At 41.3% G+C, this 22,887-nt stretch overlaps 1 protein-coding gene and 1 long non-coding RNA gene across 2 annotated transcripts in view; one reads left to right on the plus strand and one right to left on the minus strand.

Moving 5' to 3' along the window:
• The window catches only part of LOC125096359 (28S ribosomal protein S31, mitochondrial-like), a 764,428-nt gene that overhangs the window by 511,791 nt on the left and 229,750 nt on the right, over positions 1-22,887 (minus strand). The window lies entirely within an intron of this gene.
• LOC125096369 (uncharacterized) lies at positions 7,373-18,943 on the plus strand. Its single transcript, XR_007126160.1, has 3 exons — positions 7,373-7,384; positions 18,592-18,599; positions 18,817-18,943. It is a non-coding gene; the product is annotated as an uncharacterized LOC125096369 (long non-coding RNA).

The raw sequence follows: 22,887 nt of genomic DNA on the forward strand, positions 1-22,887 counted from the left end.
TAGTATGGATATTTTTACAAGATTAATTCTTTCAATTCATGAGTATAACATTGTTTTATCTTTCCATTTGTGTCTTTAATTTCTCTTAAAGTTTTCAGAGAACAGGTCTTTCACCTCTTTGGATATGTTTAGGCCTATATGTATTTTTCATTTTTGGTGGAATTGTAAACAGGAGTGTTTTCTTAATTTCTCTTTCTGCTACTTCATTATTAGTGCATAGAAGTGAAATAGATTTCTGTATATTAATTTTGTATCCTGCAATGTTATTGAATTCATTTATCAGTTCTAGTAATTATTTGGTGAGGTCATAAGTGTTTTCTATATATAGTATTGTGGCACCTGCCAAAAGTGAAATTTTACTTCAGCCTTGGCAATTTGGTTGCTTTGTATTTCTTTTTCTTGTCTGATCACTGTGGCTAGGACTTCCAATACTGTTTTGAAGAAATGTGGTCAGAGTGGACAACCTTATTTTTTTCCTGATCTTAGAGTAAAATCTCTCAGTTTTTCACTATTGGGTATGATGTTAGTTGTGGATTTTTTTATATATGGCCTTTATTATCTTGAGGTATGTTCCTTCTAAACCGTTTTTGAGAGTTTTTATTATGAATGGATATTGTACTTTGTCTAATGCTTTTTTTTTTTTTTTTTTTTGCATCTATGGAGATGATCATGAGATTGTCCTTTCTTTTATTAGGGTGATGCATCACACTGATGGGTTTGTGAATATTTAAGTATCCTTGCTTCCCTGCAATAAATCCCACTTGAGTATCATGAGTGATTTTTTAAAGTGTATTGTTGGGTTTGATTTACTAATATTTTGCTGAGGATTTTTGCGTCTGAGTTTATCAGAGCTATTGGCCTATAGTTCTCTCTGTCTCTTTTTTTTTGTAAGTCATTAACTAATTTTGGTATCAGGGTAATAGTGGACTTAGGGAATGAATTTGGAGCTTCCTTCCTCTATTTTTTGGAATAGATTGAGAAGAACAGAGATTAACTTTTCTTTAAATGTTTGGTAGCATTCACCTGTTCATCCATCTGCTCCTAGCCTTCTGTATATTGGGAATTTTTTGATAACTGATTGAACTTTTTTTGCAGATTTTTAATCAATCTGTTCAAATTTCCTAGTTTTCCCTTATTCGGTTTTGGAAGGTTATATGTTCCTAGGAATATATCCTTTTTTTCTAGGTTGTCCAATGTGTTGATACATAGTTTTTCATAATATTCTTCTACAATCTTTTGTATTTCTGTGGGTTCTTTATTTCTCCTGTTCATTTCTGATTTTATTTATTTGATTTTTGTTGTTCTTTTTTGATGTGTCTGGGTAAAGGTTTATCGGTTTTGTTGATCTTTTCAGAGAACCAGCTGCTGGTTTCATTGATCTGTTCTATTGGTTGTATTGGGTTTTTTTGGGGGGGGGGGGCGGGGTGTCCATTTCATTTATTTCTGCTCTCATCTTTATTATTTCCTTCATTTTGCTGGCTCTGGCCTTTGTTCTTCTTTTCTAACTCCTTTAGGTATAAGATTAAGTCGTTTATTTGCAAGTTTTCTTGCATCTTGAGGTAGACCTATATTGCTAAGAACTTTCCTCTTTCAACAGTTTTTGTTGCATCCCCCAAATTTTAGACCACTGTGTTTAAATTTTCTCTTATCTCCATTTTTTAAATTACCTCTCTTATTTCTTGGCTGACACATTCATCTTCTAGTAGCATGTTATTTAGTTTCTATGTATTTGTGTTCTTTCCAGATCCTGTCTTGTGATTGGTAACTAGTTTCATACTATTGTGGTCAAAAAAGATATATGATATGATAATCTTTTTAAAATTTATTGAGTTTTGTTTTGTGGCCTAAAACATGAACTATTCTGGAGAATATTCCATGTGCACTTGAGAATAATGTGTATTCTGCTGTTTTTCAATGGAATGTTCTGAATATATCTGTTAGGCCCATCTGGTCCAATGTGTTATTCAAAGCTACTCTTTTGTTGCTGATCCTGTCCAGATGATCTATTTATTGATGTTAGTGTCATGCTAAAAAGTTTCCTACTATTATTGCATTACTATCCATTTCTTCCCTTATGTCTGTTAATAGTTGCTTTTCTAAAAAATTTTTATTATTTTTTATTTTTTTATTAACATATAAGGTATTATTAGCCCCAGGGGTACAGGTCTAATAGTTGCTTTATGTATTTAGGTGTTCCCAGGTTGGGTTCATAAATATTTACCATTGTTTCATCTTCTTGTTGATTTGCTCTCTTTATCATTATGTAGTGTCCATTGTCTTTTGTTACAGTCTTTTTTTTTTTTAAGTCTATTTCCTCCACTATAAGTATTGTTACCCCTGCTTTCTTTTCACTTTATTTGCATGGTAAATGTTTTTCTATCCCTTCACTTTCAATGTGTATTTAGGTCTGCAGTGAGTCTCCTGTAGACAGCATATAGATGTGTCTTGCTTTCTTATCCATTCAATCATTTTATATCTTTTGAATTGAGCATTTAGTCCATTTATATCCAAAGTAATTATTGATACGTAGGTAATTACTGCCATTTTGTTATTTGTTTCATGGTTTTTTTTATAGTTCTTTTCTGTTCCTTTCTTCTCTTTCTCTCTTCCCTTGTGGTTTGATGGCTTATTTAGTGATATTGTTGGATTCCTTTTCTTTATTTTTGCATATATATTATAGGTTTATTTTTATTTTATAGAGGGATGAGGGGGTGAACGGGCTGAGGGAGAAAGAGAATCTTAAGCAGGCTCCACATGGAGCCTGATGTGGGACTCAATTTCACAATCCTAAGGATATGACCTAAGCTGAAATCAAGAGTTAGATGCTTAAATGACTGAGCCACCCAGGCGCCCTTATTTAGGTTTTTGATTTGTGGTTACCATTAGGTTCACATGTAATATTTTATGCATATAGCCATATATGTTAAGTTGATGGTCACTGAAGTTTGAACTCTTTCTAGAAAAACTAATTATTTTCTCAATCCTCATCAACATTTTATGTACATGATGTCATACTCTATATCCTTTTATTTTGTGAGTTCCTTGACTGATTTTTATAGCTATAATTGATTTTACTGCTTTTGTGCTTTAACCTTTGTACTGGCTTGTGTTAATCTACTTTTTATTTACTTTATTATGTTTATTATGTTTGCCTGTGAAATTTTTTCCTTTCATAATTTTCTTACTCTTGATAATTGCCTTCTCTTTTCCTCAAAGAATTCCCTTTAATGTTGCTCGTGAGTCTGGCTTAGTGGTGATGAACTCCTTTTACTTTTGTCTGGGAAACTCAAGATGTCTCTTTCTATTCTGAATGATAGCCTTTGTGGGAATAATATTCTGACTGCAGGTTTAGCATTTCAGTGCTTTGAATATATCATGCTACTCCCTTCTGGCCTAATGAGTTTCTGAGGAAAAATCAGCTAATAGGCTTGTGGGGTTTCCCTTAAATGTAACTATTTTCTTTTCTCTTGCTGTTTTAAAATTTTGTCTTCAAGACTACTTTTTGTAATTTTAATTACTATGTCTTGGTATGAATCTCCTTGGGTTGATTTTGTTGGGGATTCTTTTTTTCTCCTGGATTTGGATGTCTATTTCCTTCCCCAGATTTGGGAAGTTTTCGGCTATTATTTTTTCAAGTAAGTTTTCTGCCCCCTTTTCTCTTTCTTGTCCTTCTGAGAGCCCTATAATACAAATATTATTACGCTTAATGATGCCACTGAATTCCCTTAACCTATTCTCTTTTTTTATTAGTTTTACCTCTTGCTATTCAGTTTGATTGTTTTCTGTTACTTTGTTCCAGCTCACTGATCCATTCTTCTGCCTTCTCTAATCTGCTAATGAGTCCCTCTAGTGTATTTTTCAATTTCAATTATTCAGTTCTTCATCTCTATTTGATTCTTTTTAATATTTCTATCTTTTTTTTAACATCTCCTTGAGGTCCTCCACTCTTTTTTTCCAAATCCAGTAAGTATATTTATGACCATTATTTTATATTCTGTACCAGGCATAGCTTCTCTTTCATTTAGCTCTTTTGTTGTGGTTTTGTCTATTCTGTCACTTGGTACATTTTTTTTCTGTCTTATTTTTCTAACTTCATGTAGCCCAGCTGCATTGCCCTTGCTGGCACTCAACACCCTCTGAAGCAATCTCCTTTCATCCCCTCAATACACTCAATGAGCGCCTCCAGTAGATGCTAAATCGCATGCCCTTGGGCTATAACTAGGTACAAACAGTTAAGCTCCCTGCCTCTTGGAGCTTACAGATCTTGTCAACCCTTTTGTTTACTTATTTATTGTCAGCCTCCCTCGCTAGAATATAAGCTGTCTGAGAGCAGGGACCTTGGTCATCCTTGTTCCCTGCTTTATTCTCAGTGTCTAAAACTGCCTAGCACTGAACATCATTCATGGTCAATTTTTATTAAATGAATAAAATGTTTATATTTTTATTAGGGTACATAGATAACATTTTAAATTCCTTTCACTGTGATGAAGTCAATTCATTCAATTAGTATTTACTATAAAAATAAGGCAAACAAAAAAAACCCGAATTGCTAATTATTCCAATGATCTATAATAACAGTAGTTAGCACTGATTGACCACTGACCATGCGTCAGGGACTATAATAAGTTATTTATATATGTTACCTCATCTTACCTTCACCAAATTCCATGACACAGGTAGAATTATTCTTCCCTTTCTAAGATGAGGAATTTGGGGCTTAAAGAAGTTGTCCACCATCATAAAGCCATCAAATGGGAGAGCTGGTCTTTAGGGACTGGAAGTCAGGCTCCAGAGTCCATGCTTTTAACCTCCCCTCCATGCTACCTATCCACCTGTCCACATTCATATAAGAAAGTAAGTCTACTCATCAACTCCGTACCACCTTCTGAACAAACTCAACACTTTTAGCAGGGTCTGCAGGACCTGTGGAGGCCAGCCCTGCTCCTTGCTAACTTCTTCTCCTATTATCCTCACCTTTGATCCTGCACGGAACCACTGGGGCTTCTAGACTGTCAAGCTTCTTTCTCCTTTCTTCTCATGCAGTTGCACAGTTTGTTTCCTCCTTTCAAACTCCTACTCACAATTGCTTCTCATACTTCAAGACTCAGCCATTACCTCCTCCACATGTGCTTCCTGGTTCCTTGGGCTTGGCCCTGTGCCCTTTCCCTGTTGCTCCCCAGCATCCCAGACATGCCTGTGCAATAGTCAGTGAATTCCTTTCCTTGATGCAGTCCCTGCTATTTGGGAAACAAGGCTTTGCATTTCATCTCCAAATTTCCAGTGTTTAGCACAAAGCTTGGGAAGGAGATGTTGACTACTGCTTTGAATGATGGATATTCATTGGGGATTGGTTGAATGCCATGTTCTAGTATTTTGCACACAGAGGGTGAAGAATCCTATTATAAAGAGAAGGTTAGAATGTGGCACACAGAAGTCTTCATTGGTGAGATCACCGAGGCATTGGGGATAGTGGGGATGGGGATGGTACACAGGGCATCAGTTGGTAGAACCGTATCTTTCCCTCATTCTCATCACCAGAAGACTTATTCTAATCACCCAGCTGGAAAAATAGGTGCTGGGCTTTTCCCCTCAAGCCATCTGACTCCAGACCTGCAATCCTCTCTAGGCTGTGTTGCCTCAAATATACTGGACCTTCCAAAGAATGGATGTATCCCTTTATTCATAGACCCTTTCAGTGATTGTATCTGTATTTCTCCAAAATACCCAATTTTCGAAAAGCACTTTTTAAATGTTAAGAAATGGCTAAGTGTCTTGTGATGGGTGTGCAGAAAGATCGAGTCATTTACCCAAGTTCTCGCACTACTACTAATAGAGTAATTTGCTTCTAGACCCTGTTCTCTTAACCGATAGACTATCTTGTCTTCAGAACAATTTGGTCACTCAATTACTCATTCTACAAATATTTATTGAGTGCCAAAGCATGCTAGCTATTGTTCTAGATCAGCAATGTTCAATAAAACTTTTAGTGAGGGGTGCCTGGGTAGTTCAGTCAGTTAACCATTGGACTCCTGATCTCAGCTCAGGTCTTGATCTCAGGGTTGTGAATTCAAGCCCCGAGTTGGGCTCCATGGAGCCTACTTAAAACAAACAGACAAACAAATAAAAGCTTTCAGTGATACTGAAATCTTCCATACCTGTCCTGCCCCATATGGGAGCCACTAGCCATATGTGGGTATTAAGTACTTAAATGTGTCTAGGGCAACTGAAGCAATGAGTTTATTTATTTCCTTATAAGTTCAAGTTAAGCAGCCACATGTAGTGATGGGCTACCAAAATGTATCATTCCATATGCCAGGGAAACAGTTAAAAGCAAAGATCCTCGATCTTGCCCAGTTTACATTTTGGGATGAAGACAGAGGTGAGAGGAAAAGAGAAAGACAGTAAACAAGAGATGTAATACATAAGTGGATTATACAGCATGTGATACACTACAGAAAATTAAAAAGTACAACACAGTCAACAGAGGCTAGTTTGCATTTTGAAACAGAGTGGTCACACCAATCATAAAACTTTGTCATCCTTTGGTTAGGATAATTTGGTCTGATTCAATTCCTACTCCAATTTCTCTCCTTCTCTCTTCCCTTTCCTCTTGTGAGTTCAGCTCCTCCAAGATGGGGCAGGAAGGGGACAGGAAAGTCAGGCTTGCCTTTTGCACTGGCCTCGCTCTGGGTCCATCTGATGCTGGTGGTCTCTGCCCAGATGAGGCTCTTCAGAGACTATGCTGTGGGGTTCTCTAGGGCAGAGTGTGCAGGTTTGCCCTGGCTCCCTCCATGTTGGAGCTCTCCTCTCAGACAAGGGCAGTGGCTTCTGCTGCAGTTAGTCTATCCCCAAATCCCTCTTCAGGCAATAGATCATCTCCTTTGGCTCCTTGGGCAGTCCCCGGGCTCCTCCGTTCCTGTCACGTGGGGCCATGGACCGGCTGAGAGCCCTGATGTCCTTCACCAGACCACTAGACCTTCAAACCAGTAGGGTAAGCCTTTCCACCTTCAGAAATCTCGACAAACAGGCATCAGTCCTTAGGTCCATGAGACCTCTGCACTCTGGCTGCCCCCAATACACACACCAAGCCCTCCCCAGAACCCCTTATCGTGCTTGACTCTGCTTGGACAGTTAACTGCACCATGGAGGACATGGACTTGGCAGCTCACAGTCTGCCGGCTGGGAAGAGAGCCAAACATATTCCTCTCAATGTAAAAAAAAGTATATTATTGAAGTGTAGTTGACATACAATGTTATATTAGTTCTAGGCACACAACATAGAGATTTGACAATGCTGTGCATCACACAACACTCACGATGGTAAGTGTGGTCACCATCTGTCATCATACGTTATCACCACCTTATTGACTATAGTTCCTGTGCTGTACTTTTCATCTCCGTGACTTATTTATTTTATGAAACTGGAAGTTTTTTATTTTTTTTTTAAATTTGTATTTATTTATTTATTTGACAGACAGAAATCACAAGTAGGCAGAGAAGCAGGCAGAGAGAGAGAGGGACGTAGGCTCCCTGCTGAGCAGAGAGCTCAATTCGGGGCTCTATCCCAGGACCCTGGGATCATGACCCGAGCTGAAGGCAGAGGCTTTAACCCACTGAGCCACCCAGGTGCCCCAAAACTGGAAGTTTTTAACCTCTCAATCCCCTTCACCTATTTCTCTCACCTCCCCCCACCCTCACCTCTTCAGTCTTTTGGTGGCCTAAATGATTTTGTGAATGGGGGGGGATAGGCATCTCAACAAGAGCCCGGCACTCTCCCTGACCCTCACAGTTTGCCTATGTCTAATGACAATCATGTCCCTGCCACCTAGTCAGTTTCTCTCCCACTGCAGACCGTGACGGTGGAGCCTGGACAAGGAGGGCTGGGCTGATGGATGAGAAAGCAGCAGGTTGTGCTGCCTCTGTTTAACCCTACAAGGAGGTGTGGTTATCCACTCGCGGCAGCTCTTTCTGGAATGTATGGGACTTACCGCCTCTTTCCTTTGAGTCTTAGCACCAGTTTAGGACAAGAGGAATCAACCTCCTCTTACGCTTTCTGGTATTAAATCATAATGGTAATTGTCAACAGCGGCATCTGGGTGACTCAGTCTATTAAGGGTCCGACTCTTGGTCTCAGCTCAGGTCTTGATCTGAGGGTTGTGAGTTCAAGCCCTGTGTTGGCCTCCATGCTAGGTGTGGAGCCTACTTTGTTTATTTTTTTTTAAGATTTTTATTTATTTATTTGACAGAAAGAGACACAGTGAGATGGGAACACAAGCAGGGAGAGTGGGAGAGAGAGAAGCAGGCTTCCAGCTGAGCAGAGAGCCCGAGGTGGGGCTCGATCCCAGGACCCTGGGATCAGGACCTGAGCAGAAGGCAGATGCTTAACAACTGAGCCACCCAGGCACCCCTGGAGCCTACTTTTAAAAACAGCATAAAAAGATAAAAACAAGTCCAATTTTTAACCATATATTAAATGATCCGTCTATGTAACATCCCTAAATATAAAAACTGCCTTTTTTCCTTGTGTTGTTTGGTTCACTAAAAGGGATCCTTCCCAGGTGGATAGACTTCAAATCTTCCATTGACCACAGTGACCAAAATATTTATGAGAAGAAGAAAGATCTAAGAACTGTAGGGTTGAGGTAGCCTAGCACCATCATTGCCAAGACAACTGTTTTGTAGTGACCAAAGGAGGAACTGTTCCTCCTGATATTATGGAGAAGCTATCCATTAAGTTCTCCCTCCCCCAAATGGCAATTGTTCAAGCTGAATTAATTGCTTATTGACTCTGAAAATTTGAAGGAATATATCTGACTGGTTTCAGATGTGAACATAAGAGATGATAAGAACCTAAACAAGACAAATATAGGAGTCAAGATGGCGGAGAAGTAGCAGGCTGAGACTACTTCAGGTAGCGGGAGATCAGCTAAATAGCTTATCTAAAGATTGCAAACACCTACAAATCCAACGGGAGATTGAAGAGAAGAAGAACAGCAATTCTAGAAACAGAAAATCACCCACTATCTGAAAGGTAGGACTGGCGGAGAAGTGAATCCAAAGCGACTGGAAGATAGACCGCAGGGGGAGGGGCCGGCACCCGGCGAGCGGCGGAGCAACGGAGCACAAAATCAGGACTTTCAAACGTATGTTCCACTGAGGGACATCGCTCCAGAGGCTTAACTGGGGTGAAGCCCAGGTGGGGTCAGCGCGGCCTCAGGTCCCATAGGCTCACAGAAGGATCGGGGGTGTCTGAGTGTTGCAGAGCTTACCGGTATTAGAACAGAGAAGCCGGCTACAGAGACAGAGCAGAGGAGTAACTCTAAGCTCGGGGTTACCTTGAACCGGTCGCAGGCTCGGTCAGCTCGGAGCGCGGCCGAGGCCAGGGTGACGGGAGTCATTGTGCGTTGTTCTCTGAGGGCGCACTGAGGAGTGGGGCCCCGGGCTCTTGGCCCCTCCGGGCCGGAGACTGGGAGGCCGCCATCTTCATTCCCGTCTTCCAGAACTCTACGGAAAGCGCTCAGGGAACAAAAGCTCCCGAAAGCAAACCCAGCAAACCCGAGCAGATTACTCAGCCTGGCCCCGGGTAAGGGCGGTGCAACTCCGCCTGGGGCAAAGACGCTTGAGAATCACTACAACAGGCCCCTCCCCCAGAAGATCAACAGGAAACCCAGCCAGGACCAAGTTCACCTACCAAGGAGTGCAGTTTCAATACCAAGGAGAGCGGCGGAATTCCAGAGGAGAAGAAAGCAAAGCACGGAACTCATGGCTTTCTCCCCATGATTCTTTAGCCTTGCAGTTAATTTAATTTTTTTTTCTTTTTCAATTTTTTTTCTCTTCTTCTGCTAAATTTTTTTAACTTTAACCGTTTTCTTCTTTAACGTTTTTTAAATAGTTTATCTAATATATATATATATATATTTTTTTTCCTTTTTATATTTTTTATCGGCTTTCTTTTTTTAATAGTTTTTTTTTTTTCTTTCTGAACTCCTTTTTATCCCCTTTCTCCCCCCTCACGATTTGGGATCTCTTCTGATTTGGCTAAAGCATATTTTCCTGGGGTTGTTGCCACCCTTTTAGTATTTACTTGCTCCTTCATAAACTCTTATCTGGACAAAATGACAAGGCAGAAAATTCACAACAAAAAAAAGAACAAGAGGCAGTACCAAATGCTAGGGACCTAATCAATACAGACATTAGTAATATGTCAGATATAGAGTTCAGAATGACTATTCTCAAGGTTCTAGCCGGGCTTGAAAAAGGCATGGAAGATATTAAAGCAACCCTCTCGGGAGATATAAAAGCCCTTTCTGGAGATATAAAAGAACTAAAATCTAACCAAGTTGAAATCAAAAAAGCTATTAATGAGGTGCAATAAAAAATGGAGGCTCTCACTGCTAGGATAAATGAGGCAGAAGAAAGAATTAGCGATATAGAAGACCAAATGACAGAGAATAAAGAAGCTGAGGAAAAGAGGGACAAACAGCTACTGGACCACGAGGGGAGAATTCGAGAGATAGATGACACCATAAGACGAAACAACATTAGAATAATTGGGATTCCAGAAGAAGAGGAAACAGAGAGGGGAGCAGAAGGTATATTGGAGAGAATTATTGGAGAGAATTTCCCCAATATGGCAAAGGGAACAGGCATCAAACACCAGGAGGTTCAGAGAACCCCCCTCATAATCAATAAGAATAGGTCCACACCCCGTCACCTAATAGTAAAATTTACAAGTCTTAGTGACAAAGAAAAGATCCTGAAAGAGCCCGGGAAAAGAAGTCTGTAACGTACAATGGTAAAAATATTAGATTGGCAGCAGACTTATCCACAGAGACCTAGCAGGGCAGAAAGAGCTGGCATGATATATTCAGAGTACTAAATGAGAAAAACATGCAGCCAAGAATAGTATATCCAGCTAGGCTATCATTGAAAATAGAAGGAGAGATTAAAAGCTTCCAGGACAAACAAAAACTGAAAGAATTTGCAAATACCAAACCAGCTCTACAGGAAATATTGAAAGGGGTCCTCTAAGCAAAGAGAGACCCTAAAAGTAGTAGATCAGAAAGAAACAGAGACAATATACAATAACAGTCACCTTACAGGCAATACAATGGCACTAAATTCATATCTCTCAATACTTACCCTGAATGTTAATGGGCTAAATGCCCCAATCAAAAGACACAAGGTATCAGAATGGATAAAAAAACAAAACCCATCTATATGTTGCCTACAAGAAACTCATCTTAAACCCGAAGACACCTCCAGGTTTAAAGTGAGGGGGTGGAAAAGAATTTACCATGCTAATGGACATCAGAAGAAAGCAGGAGTGGCAATCCTTATATCAGATCAATTAGATTTTAAGCCAAAGACTATAATAAGAGATGAGGAAGGACACTATATCATACTCAAAGGATCTGTCCGACAAGAATCTAACAATTTAAAATATCTATGCCCCTAACATGGGAGCAGCCAACTATATAAACCAATTAATAACAAAATCAAAGAAACACATCGACAAGAATACAATAATAGTAGGGGATTTTAACACTCCCCTCACTGAAATGGACAGCTCATCCAAGCAAAAGATCAACAAGGAAATCAAGGCCTTAAATGACACACTGGACCAGATGGACATCACAGATATATTCAGAACATTTCATCCCAAAGCAACAGAATACACATTCTTCTCTAGTGCACATGGAACAGTCTCCAGAATAGATCACATTCTTGGTCCTAAATCAAATCTCGACCGGTATCAAAAGATTGGGATCATTCCCTGCATATTTTCAGACCACAATGCTCTGAAGCTAGAACTCAATCACAAGAGGAAATTTGGAAAGAACCCAAATACATGGCGACTAAACAGCATCCTTCTAAAGAATGAATGGGTCAACCAGGAAATTAAAGAAGAATTGAAAAAATTCCTGGAAACAAATGATAATGAAAACACAACATTCAGAATCTGTGGGACACAAAAAAGGCAGTCCTGAGAGGAAAATATATAGCGGTACAAGCCTTTCTCAAGAAACAAGAAAGGTCTCAGGTACACAACCTAACCCTACGCCTAAAAGAGCTGGAGAAAGAACAAGAAAGAAACCCTAAACCCAGCAGGAGAAGAGAAATCATAAAGATCAGAGCAGAAATCAATGAAATAGAAACCAAAAAAAAAACAATAGAACAAATCAACGAAACTAGGAGCTGGTTCTTTGAAAGAATTAATAAGATTGATAAACCCCTGGCCAGACTTATCAAAAAGAAAAGAGAAAGGACCCAAATAAATAAAATCATGAATGAAAGAGGAGAGATCACAACGAACACCAAAGAAATACAGACAATCATAAGAACATACTATGAGCAACTCTACGCCAACAAATTTGACAATCTGGAAGAAATGGATGCATTCCTAGAGACATATAAACTACCACAACTGAACCAGGAAGAAATGGAAAGCCTGAACAGACCCATAACCAGTAAGGAGATTGAAACAGTCATCAAAAATCTCCAAAGAAACAAAAGCCCAGGGCCAGACGGCTTCCCGGGGGAATTCTACCAAACATTTAAAAGAGAACTAATTCCTATTCTCCTGAAACTGTTCCAAAAAATAGAAATGGAAGGAAAACTTCCAAACTCATTTTATGAGGCCAGCATCACCTTGATCCCAAAACCAGACAAGGATCCCATCAAAAAAGAGAACTACAGACCAATATCCTTAATGAACACAGATGCAAAAATTCTCGCCAAAATACTAGCCAATAGGATTCAACAGTACATTAAAAGGATTATTCACCACGACCAAGTGGGATTTATTCCAGGGCTGCAAGGCTGGTTCAACATCTGCAAATCAATCAATGTGATATAACACATTAATAAAAGAAAGAACAAGAACCATATGATACTCTCCATAGATGCTGAAAAAGCATTTGACAAAGTACAGCATCCCTTCCTGATCAAAACTCTTCAAAGTGTAGGGATAGACGGCACATACCTCAATATTATCAAAGCCGTCTATGAAAAACCCACCGCAAATATCATTCTCAATGGAGGAAAAACTGAAAGCTTTTCCGCTAAGGTCAGGAACATGGCAGGGATGTCCGTTATCACCACTGCTATTCAACATAGTACTAGAAGTCCTAGCCTCAGCAATCAGACAACAAAAGGAAATTAAAGGCATCCAAATCGGCAAAGAAGAAGTCAAACTATCACTCTTCGCAGATGATATGATAGTATATGTGGAAAACCCAAAAGACTCCACTCCAAAACTGCTAGAACTTGTACAGGAATTCAGGAAAGTGTCAGGATATAAAATCAATGCACAGAAATCAGTTGCATTTCTCTACACCAACAACAAGACAGAAGAAAGAGAAATTAAGGAGTCCATCCCATTTACAATTGCACCCAAAACTATAAGATACCTGGGAATAAACCTAACCAAAGAGACTAAGAATCTATACACAGAAAACTATAAAGTACTCATGAAAGAAATTGAGGAAGACACAAAGAAATGGAAAAATGTTCCATGCTCCTGGATTGGAAGAATAAATATTGTGAAAATGTCTATGCTACCTAAAGCAATCTACACATTTAATGCAATTCCTATCAAAGTACCATCCATTTTTTTTTCAAAGAAATGGAACAAATAATCCTAAAATTTATATGGAACCAGAAAAGACCTCGAATAGCCAAAGCAATATTGAAAAAGAAAGCCAAAATTGGTGGCATCACAATTCCGGACTTCAAGCTCTATTACAAAGCTGTCATCATCAAGACAGCATGGTATTGGCACAAAAACAGACACATAGATCAATGGAACAGAATAGAGAGCCCAGAAATAGACCCTCAACTCTATGGTCAACTCATCTTCGACAAAGCAGGAAAGAATGTCCAATGGAAAAAAGACAGCCTCTTCAATAAATGGTGTTGGGAAAATTGGACAGCCACATGCAGAAAAATGAAATTGGATCATTTCCTTACACCACACACGAAAATAGACTCAAAATGGATGAAGGATCTCAATGTGAGAAAGGAATCCATCAAAATCCTTGAGGAGAACACAGGCAGCAACCTCTTCGACGTCAGCCGCAGCAACATCTTCCTAGGAACATCACCAAAGGCAAGGGAAGCAAGGGCAAAAATGAACTTTTGGGATTTTATCAAGATCAAAAGCTTTTGCACAGCAAAGGAAACAGTTCACAAAACCAAAAGACAACTGACAGAATGGGAGAAGATATTTGCAAATGACATATCAGATAAAGGGCTAGTGTCCAAAATCTATAAAGAACTTAGCAAACTCAACACCCAAAGAACAAATAATCCAATCAAGAAATGGGCAGAGGACATGAACAGACATTTCTGCAAAGAAGACATCCAGATGGCCAACAGACACATGAAAAAGTGCTCCATATCACTCGGCATCAGGGAAATACAAATCAAAACCACAATGAGATATCACCTCACACCAGTCAGAATGCTAAAATTAACAAGTCAGGAAATGACAGATGCTGGCGAGGATGCAGAGAAAGGGGAACCCTCCTACACTGTTGGTGGGAATGCAAGCTGGTGCAACCACTCTGGAAAACAGCATGGAGGTTCCTCAAAATGTTGAAAATAGAACTACCCTATGACCCAGCAATTGCACTGCTAGGTATTTACCCTAAAGATACAAACGTAGTGATCCGAAGGGGCACGTGCACCCGAATGTTTAGAGCAGCAATGTCTACAATAGCCAAACTATGGAAAGAACCTAGATGTCCATCAACAGACGAATGGATAAAGAAGAGGTGGTATATATACACAATGGAATACTATGCAGCCATCAAAAGAAATGAAATCTTGCCATTTGTGACGACGTGGATGGAACTAGAGGGTATCATGCTTAGCGAAATCAGTCAATCGGAGAAAGACAACTATCATATGATCTCCCTGATATGAGGGAGAGGAGATGCAACATGGGGGGTTGAGGGGGTAGGAGAAGAGTAAATGAAACAAGATGGGATTGGGAGGGAGAGAAACCATAAGTGACTCTTAATCTCACAAAACAAACTGAGGGTTGATGCGGGGAGGGGGGTTGAGAGAGGGGGGGTGGGGTTATGGATATTGGGGAGGGTATGTGCTATGGTGAGTCCTGTGAAGTGTGTAAACCTGGCGATTCACAGACCTGTACCCCTGGGGATAAAAATATATGTTTATAAAAAATAAAATTTAAGAAAAAAAAAAAAGAACCTAAACAAGAAAATTTATTCATATATTTCTGATAAGTTTGCACTTCTAAGAAAATAGGACCAATTGTAAGTAGATTTTGCAGCTTCTAATGATCACAAAAGAAAAAAGAAGGCAAAGGGAATGGGCCTTTAGAATTCTTATTAAAAAATGTTTATAAAATGCTTGTAATGCTTACTATGATTAATCTGATAAGTGTAAAAGATCTGCAAAGTTGGTAATGTTTTGATCTGTTTTTATCGTTGGACAGATTATTGTTCATTCTGACTCTCAAGCCATATTTTATAACCATTTTCAAAGATGGTTTTGATGTTGCATCTAAATGAAAACATCTTTGAAAAATGGGGATGTGGCTTTAAGAGTTAGTAATGGAATACTTTCGTATCTAAAGCACGTTAGCTTTTAGAAAAGTATCCATTGCAAATAGGCCTAGAAGACCATAGACACCTACAACGTTCATGCTGGTGAATTGTAAGATGATGATGTAATCCAACAAATTGATTGCAGTGATTCATTTTTTGTTAAAGATTTTTATTTATTTGACCGAGAGAGATCACAAGTAGGCAGAGAGGCAAGCAGAGAGAGAGGGGGAAGCAGGCTCTCCGCTGAGCAGAGAGACCGATGTGGGGCTCAATCCCAGGACCCTGAGAGCATGACCTGAGCCGAAGGCAGAGGGTTTACACACTGAGCCACCCAGGCGCCCCAATGATTCATTTTTTGAAAAGATTTTATTTATTTGAGAAAGAGAGTACAGAGGCAGGGGGAAGGGGTGGAGGGAGAGGGAGAGGAAGACTCCACACTGAGCAGGGAGCCCGATATGCTGCTCAATCCCAGGGCCCCACGATCATGACCTGAGCCAAAGGCAGATGCTTTACCAACCGAGCCATCCAATCGCCCTCAATGATTCATTTTTTAAAAAGAGTTTATTTATTTATTTTAGAGACAGTGGGGGGAGGGGCAGAGGAGTCTCAGGCGGTCAGTTGTGGGAGAGAAGACCACAGGTACCAACAAAATCCATACTGATAAATTGTAAGACAGTGGTGCAATCCAACAAATTTATTGCAATAACTCATTCTTTTTTAAGGGTTTTATTTACTTATTTATTTGAGAAAGAAAGAGAGAACATGTGTGCACCATAGAGGTGGGGGATGGGGGCGGGTGGGTGAGGGGCAGTAGGTGAGGGAAAGAACCTCACGCAGACTCCGTACTGAGCACAGAGCCTGAAGTAGTGCTCTACCTCATGATGCTGAGATGATGACCTGAGCTGAAATTAAGAGCTGGACACTTAGCTGACTGAGCCGCCCAGGCATCTCTCACAACTATTCCTTTTGACAGCACCTAAAACCCACTGTGGGCAAAGCTGGGGCCAAAGGAGGAATAAGTCAGAGTTCTTACGCCTCAGCAAGGAACACAGAGTAGATTCTACTATAGGGATCCTGGGGGCTCAGTGGGTGGCTCCTCCCACCCATCTAGCGGAATTTTCCAGCGCTCTCAGCTTTATACCCCCACCTCCCCTGCACAGAGCTAGACTTCTATGGTTCCCCAAATGAGTTGTACCTTTGTACATGCAGTCTTCTCTGTAAAAAAAAAAAAAAGTCCAATTAGAATCATTTGCCAACACCCACCCCCACCCCCGCCCCAGCAAACCCAGACTTAATTACACTTTCAGTGTATCCCAGGAATGTGATGTTTTAATAGTGAATATGAAATTTCCTGATCAGCCCTAGTGAGGTTATCTCCATGATACATCCTGCCATTCTCTTTCCCCATAAAGAAGCTGACCTGGCCTGAAACAATCCTTTCTTTTCTTTTGCAAATAACTTCTAGCTCCATCCTCCTTCCTCTGAAAACCATCCATTTTGCACAGCTCCTTTCAGCTTCCCTCTACTTGCTGGATGGGATGCTGCCCGATTCATGAATTACTTAATAAAACCAATTAGGTCTTCAAATTCACTTGGCTGAATTTTGTTTTGAAACACCCCTGATGGGAATGCTCAGTGTGTTTCCAGCGGACATGTGTCATGTTTTCTGCCTGCTTGGCATTGTCTCACAGCCCTGCCTACATTTGGGGAGTTCTACCAAGGGAACTTGTCTTTTAAGACAAGCCAGAAATTTCACGTTTGCAGCCCCCTTTGCAGATCAGAGTACAGGCGCCTGACACACGCTCCTTCCATCAGCTGCCTCTGTGTGATTTATTGATTTGGAAATGAGCAATGCAAGGCAGTGGCCATGGTGCGGCAGTGACTTCTCTGGCCAGGCTGGTAACGAAGGTGCCCGGCTGGGAAGAGCAGCAGTTAGGATGCAGAGGCCCTGGTACGAAAGCGACAGTAGTACAGACTATGACATCTAGAAGCTCTGAAGGAGTTGCAGCATGGTTTCCATGGCTCAGCAGTTCTGCAGTGGGCTTGGAGACCCTTGCAAGAAGTTCTTTGGGGAGCTCCGTCGGCTCATTCAGCAAACGTGGAAGTCACCCAGCATCCTTGTAATCTTTCGCTTTTGTGCTCCAGAGTTGGCTTCTGTTGATTGCAAGTAAGAGTTCTGAGTGATACATCAACAGGCTTTCCTCCCTTAAGAAAGGGCCACTTGTCTTTCAAAACCCACCCCCGTATGGGGGTCCCCTGGGGACTTCCCCTACAACTCACTTTTCTGTCCCCTATTCGTTCCCTTCTCTGGGATGCCACACTACCCGCCCCCCTGCTGCGGCAAGCCCTCACCAAATTTTAATTATTTGTTTCTTCCTCCTTTACCTGGACTGAAGTTTCTCTGAGGCTAGCCATTGTGTCTTTCATTTCTGTATTTTCAGCACTCAGCACAGGCTGGTGCAGAGCCCATCAGTGGTCAATGAAAGTTCCTTATTGATAGGAAGCAATGAACGGACGTGTTTGGGAGAACAACAGATCGTGAAAGGGCTTTTGAGGCGCCTGTGTCTAATACAGGCCTTGGTAAATAGCAGGGGGATTTCGACAGGCAGAAATGGTTGGGACTGTCCCGTTGCCGTCCATATTGACATGCAGTCTGCTTTTCCTGTGCTAGCGTGTGCTTTGAACAATCCGTCTATGACCATTAACTCTCAGAGTTGATGAAGTGCTTTCATTCCAACACATAAGCATTTGTCCCAAATAGAACTTTCGCTTGCGGACACTTCAGTCACTCCTCACTTGTAGCCGATTTCCCGACGACCCACGACTGTTAAGCGTGTCGGGCTTCTTGCTGTTTCAGTCCATGTTTGGAGGCCATGGCTCCTCTGCTCCTCGTTACCGCGTCCGGCCGCGGGAGTTTTCTGTTTTGATTCATCAGGCAGTTCTGTTCAGCAATGGCTTCTGAGCCTTTACTAGGTATGTCCGCCGGTTGTGAGGGACTCGTGGCTGAAGGAAGCAGTCTCGGTATGGTTGGGAAGTCTCGCGTAAGCTAGTAATTTTAGCACGGACTGCATTTCTGCTGTCCGTGCAAGAAACCTGGAAGGAGAGCCTGGAAGGCTTTCCATCTTCCGCGGCTTGGAAATTCTGCTCAACTAACCAGCCGCTGCCCCCTCATGTGTCTGCCCGAGCCTGCAGGCCGGACTGAGCACAGCAGCTTGAGTTCCAGATGTCAGAGGAATAGCCCTTTCTTTTCACTTCTGGGATGAGCTCTCTGTGCTTGTTTGTTGCTGAAATGCTCCAGCTTTAAAATGTAGACGTTAAGGTGAAACCCTCTTTAGTTTTAAGCATACGCTGCCTGCGGCTAGAGCTCGGGGATGGACTCACTGCAGAGTTCTGTGTGGGGGTGGGGCACCCTGGGCTTCCCTTGTCCTCTCTGGGGTTCCGTTCCCAGCAGTCTGGATGAACCTCGGTCAGAGAAGTCTGGTTTTGTCCCTGCTGGGTCTCAGAGGCAAGGAATTCATCATCACACTTTTCCTCTGTGTTCCCTCTCTCTGTTTTGAAAGTGTAAAATAAAATCTGAATTAGGGGTTCAGAGGTCAGCAAGAAGGGCCTTCCGTGGTTGCAGTTATTTGAGCTGTAAACCTATGTGTTCCCAGTTGTAAGTGTCTACTTCATAGGATGTTGTGAGTACGAAATGGGAAAGTGCACAATGCTTGGTCATAAGCACTCCATAAGTGGAATTTGTCTAGTAACTGTTTTAGACAGTAAGAGCTCCACTCAAATGCATCCCCTTTTCTGAAGACTCTCCTGACCACACAACTGGGATGCATTTGCTCTCTGAGCTGCCATAACACATTGCCTGCGTGTCTTTCATGAAGTTGTCATGCAATCTGCTTTTTAAAAATGATTATATCCTAAAGAATCTCACCCTATGCTTAATATGTTGTGGGGGACATTTCTGATTACCTAACAAAACCCTGCTTCCCCCTGAGCCCCCTCCAGGTCTGCAGTGGTGATGTCTCAGGAAAGGTAGGCATCTCCTACAGTCCCAAGGGGGTAAGTCATCATTGGTCAAAACCAGGGGTCAGCAAATCACAACCTGCTAGCCAGATCTGGCCTGCCATTTTTCTCTTTTCTTTTCTTCTCTTTTTTCTTTCTCTTTTCTTTTTTCTTTCCCTTTTCTTCCCTTCCCCTTCCTTCCTTCCTTTTCTTTCTTTCAAAAGATTTTTTTTATTAATTTCTTTGAGAGAGAGAGAGAGAGAGAGAGTGCAAGTGTGCACAAGTGGCAGGGAGCAGCCGAAGGAGAGGGATCCCTGGACTCTGGGATCATGACCTGAGCTGAAGGCGGAAACTTAACCAGCTGAGCCACCCAAGCACCCCATGGCCTGCCATTTCTTTTTGTAGGGTCATGAGCCATACAAACAAAAACAGAAACAAAACAACAAACAAACAGCCTCCTTGGCAGGAGTCCGTGCCAGGTGGACCTGGCAGGTGAGGTGTGAGAGGTGAGTGACTCCTTGGCTGGCAGGGGAGGCTTGTGTTAGTGACCTGAGAACTTCTACTGGGAGGTGCATGGCGTGCAAACAGGAAGCCATAGCCCCACTTTGGATGGGTGGCAGTCTCCCAGTGTGGAGCTAGGAGGGCCTGCAGAGACCTTTGGCTCTGATGCTCACTGTATAGTATAAAGGACACCCTGAGAGGCCGAGTGCGTTTGCCCATGATTGTGCAGCTAGATGGTGTCCAGACAGGGCTAGGACGTTGGTTCCTTGGTTCCTTGACTGGTGCTGTTGTTGTCTTTGTTTTAAAACTCCATAATGGGCAATAGCCCTCCTGGGGGTGGAGGTTAATCTCAAGCCTCTGCTGCCAGCTGTCTGGACTGGGACATTGGGCCATCGTGGACTGAGGTGATCTCTGTGTCGTATACACATGTTCTTTTCCGTGTCTCTCCTTTTCTTTGAAATCGACCTCCCCCATCCAGCAGGTTTTTGGTCCAGTTCATCTGCTACAAAATGCTGGGAAGCTGGCCCTGCCTGTCTGCTAGTGTAGGAGAAATTCCAGAAATTCCAAGCAGCTAGGATGGGGGAGGATTTGAAGAAGTTAGGTCATTGTATAACGTTGAAATGAGGCAGTGTGGAGCTCAAAAGTTAAATTCCTTCAGGAGGGGGCGCCTGGGTGGCTCAGTTGGTTGGGCGACTGCCTTCAGCTCAGGTCATGATCCTGGAGTCCCGGGATCGAGTCCCACATCAGGCTCCCAGCTCCATGGGGAGTCTGCTTCTCCCTCTGACCTTCTCCTTGCTCATACTCTCTCTCACTGTCTCTCTCTTCTCTCAAATAAATAAATAAAAAAAATGTTTAAAAAAAAAAATTCCGTCAGGAGGAATCTTGGTCTCCCTTTAAAAAACATTAAGTTTTTTTTTCTTTCTTTCTTTCTTTGTTTCTTTATTAAAAAAGAAAAAAAACAGTAGTTTTTTGACAACTATAACCCGCTCCCTGCTTTGACTTGTTGCAGTATGCCTTAACTAGCCTAGCTTCTCAATGTGACCTAGACCATTGATGTTTATCCTCTCTTGCTCAAATTCATGATTCCCCTGGCCATCTGGATGTCTTCATTGGAAAAATGTCTTTTCAGGTCATCTGCCCATTTTTAAATCAGAATGTTTAGGTATTTATTGTTATTGTTGCTGTTTTTTGGTGTTGACTTATAGAAGTTCCTTATATATTTTGAATATTAACCCCTGGTCAGAAGCATCATTTGCAAATATCGTCTCCTGATGCATCCTTTGAAAATATCCCCTCCCATTCATTAGGTTGTTTCTTTGTTTGTTGATGGTTTCATTCACTATGCAGCAGCGTTTTATTTTAGTGTAGTCCCAATAGTTTGCTTTTGTATCCCTCACTTTAGGAGACCTATCTAGAAAAATGTTGCTAGGCCAGTTTCAGAAGTTCTTACTGCCTATGTTTTCTTCAGTTTTATGGTTTTATGTTTGTTTTATGTTCAGTTTTATGCAGTTTTATGGTTTCAGATCTCACATTTAGGTCTTCAATCCATTTTGAGTTTATTTTTGTGAATGGTAAAAAAAAGTTTCATTCTTTTGCATGTAGCTGTCCAGTTTTCCCAATACCATTTATAGAGGAGACTGTCTTTTCCACCATTGCATATGGCTGCTTCTTCTGTGGTGGAGTAATTGACCCTGTAAGTGTGGGTTTATTTCTGAAACTATTTATTTATTTTTAAAGATTTTACTTATTTATTTGACAGAGATCACAAGTAGGCAGAGAGGCAGGCAGAGAGAGAGAGGGAAGCAGGCTCCCCGCTGAGCAGAGAGCTGGATACGGGGCTTGATCCCAGGACCCTGGGATCATGACCTGAGCCAAAGGCAGAGGCTTAACCTACTGAGCCACCCAGGCAACCCTGAAACATTTTTTTTTTTTAAGATTTTATTTATTTAACAGAAAGAGAGAGACCACAAGCAGGGGGCAGTGGCAGGCAGAGGCAGAGGGAGAACTAGGCTCCCCACAGAACAGAGGAAGCCTGATATGGGACTTGATCCCAGGACCCTGAGACCATAATCTGAGTTGAAGTCAATCACCCAACAAACTGAGACACCCAGGTGCCCAGTGTGAGTTTATTTCTGGGCCTCTATCCTGTTCTTTTGATCTCTGTATCTCTTTTTGTGGCAGTACTGTACTCATTTGATTACTACTGCTTTGTAGTGGTTTTTTTTTTCATTTGTTGTTGTTGTTGTTGTTGTTGTTGTTTTGGAAGGAAAAGGTTTAATATAAAGATTCAAGATTCACATCAATATAAATGATAAAGTTACCTTTCTCTTGATAAGAGCTCAACTTTTGCCTTTCTCGTTTTAACGTTTCTTGCCATATTTTTTCCTGTGTTTTTCTGTTACCTTCACCCCATCTCTTCCTGTCTATGGTCATGTTGACGGATTCCCTCCCTCTCTCCAGTAGTTTATACTCGATCTTTAGCAAAAGGCCAAGAGGTGATCCCCAGTAGTTTAGAAACTATACTTGTACATAAGCTACAATGATTAAATTCATTTTAACACACTCTTTAACTTTACCAACATCTAGATAGTATCCGTAACCTTCTTTTTCTATATTCCCCAAGTGCACTGTTAGCTTTTCATCTTCCTGAGTAGAAATGTGTCATTTTATTTTCCTGTTTTCCTTTTTTGATGTGGGAGAAAGATAATCTACATTGTGTGTATGTGTTTATAGTCACCCCAGATTGCTAAAGTATATCCTCCAGTGACTCTTTCAAAGAGGGTATGCAAGAAACAAACTGAATTCTTTCATA

The sequence above is a fragment of the Lutra lutra genome, chromosome 3 (assembly GCF_902655055.1).
Source record: "Lutra lutra chromosome 3, mLutLut1.2, whole genome shotgun sequence".
NCBI lineage: Eukaryota > Metazoa > Chordata > Mammalia > Carnivora > Mustelidae > Lutra > Lutra lutra.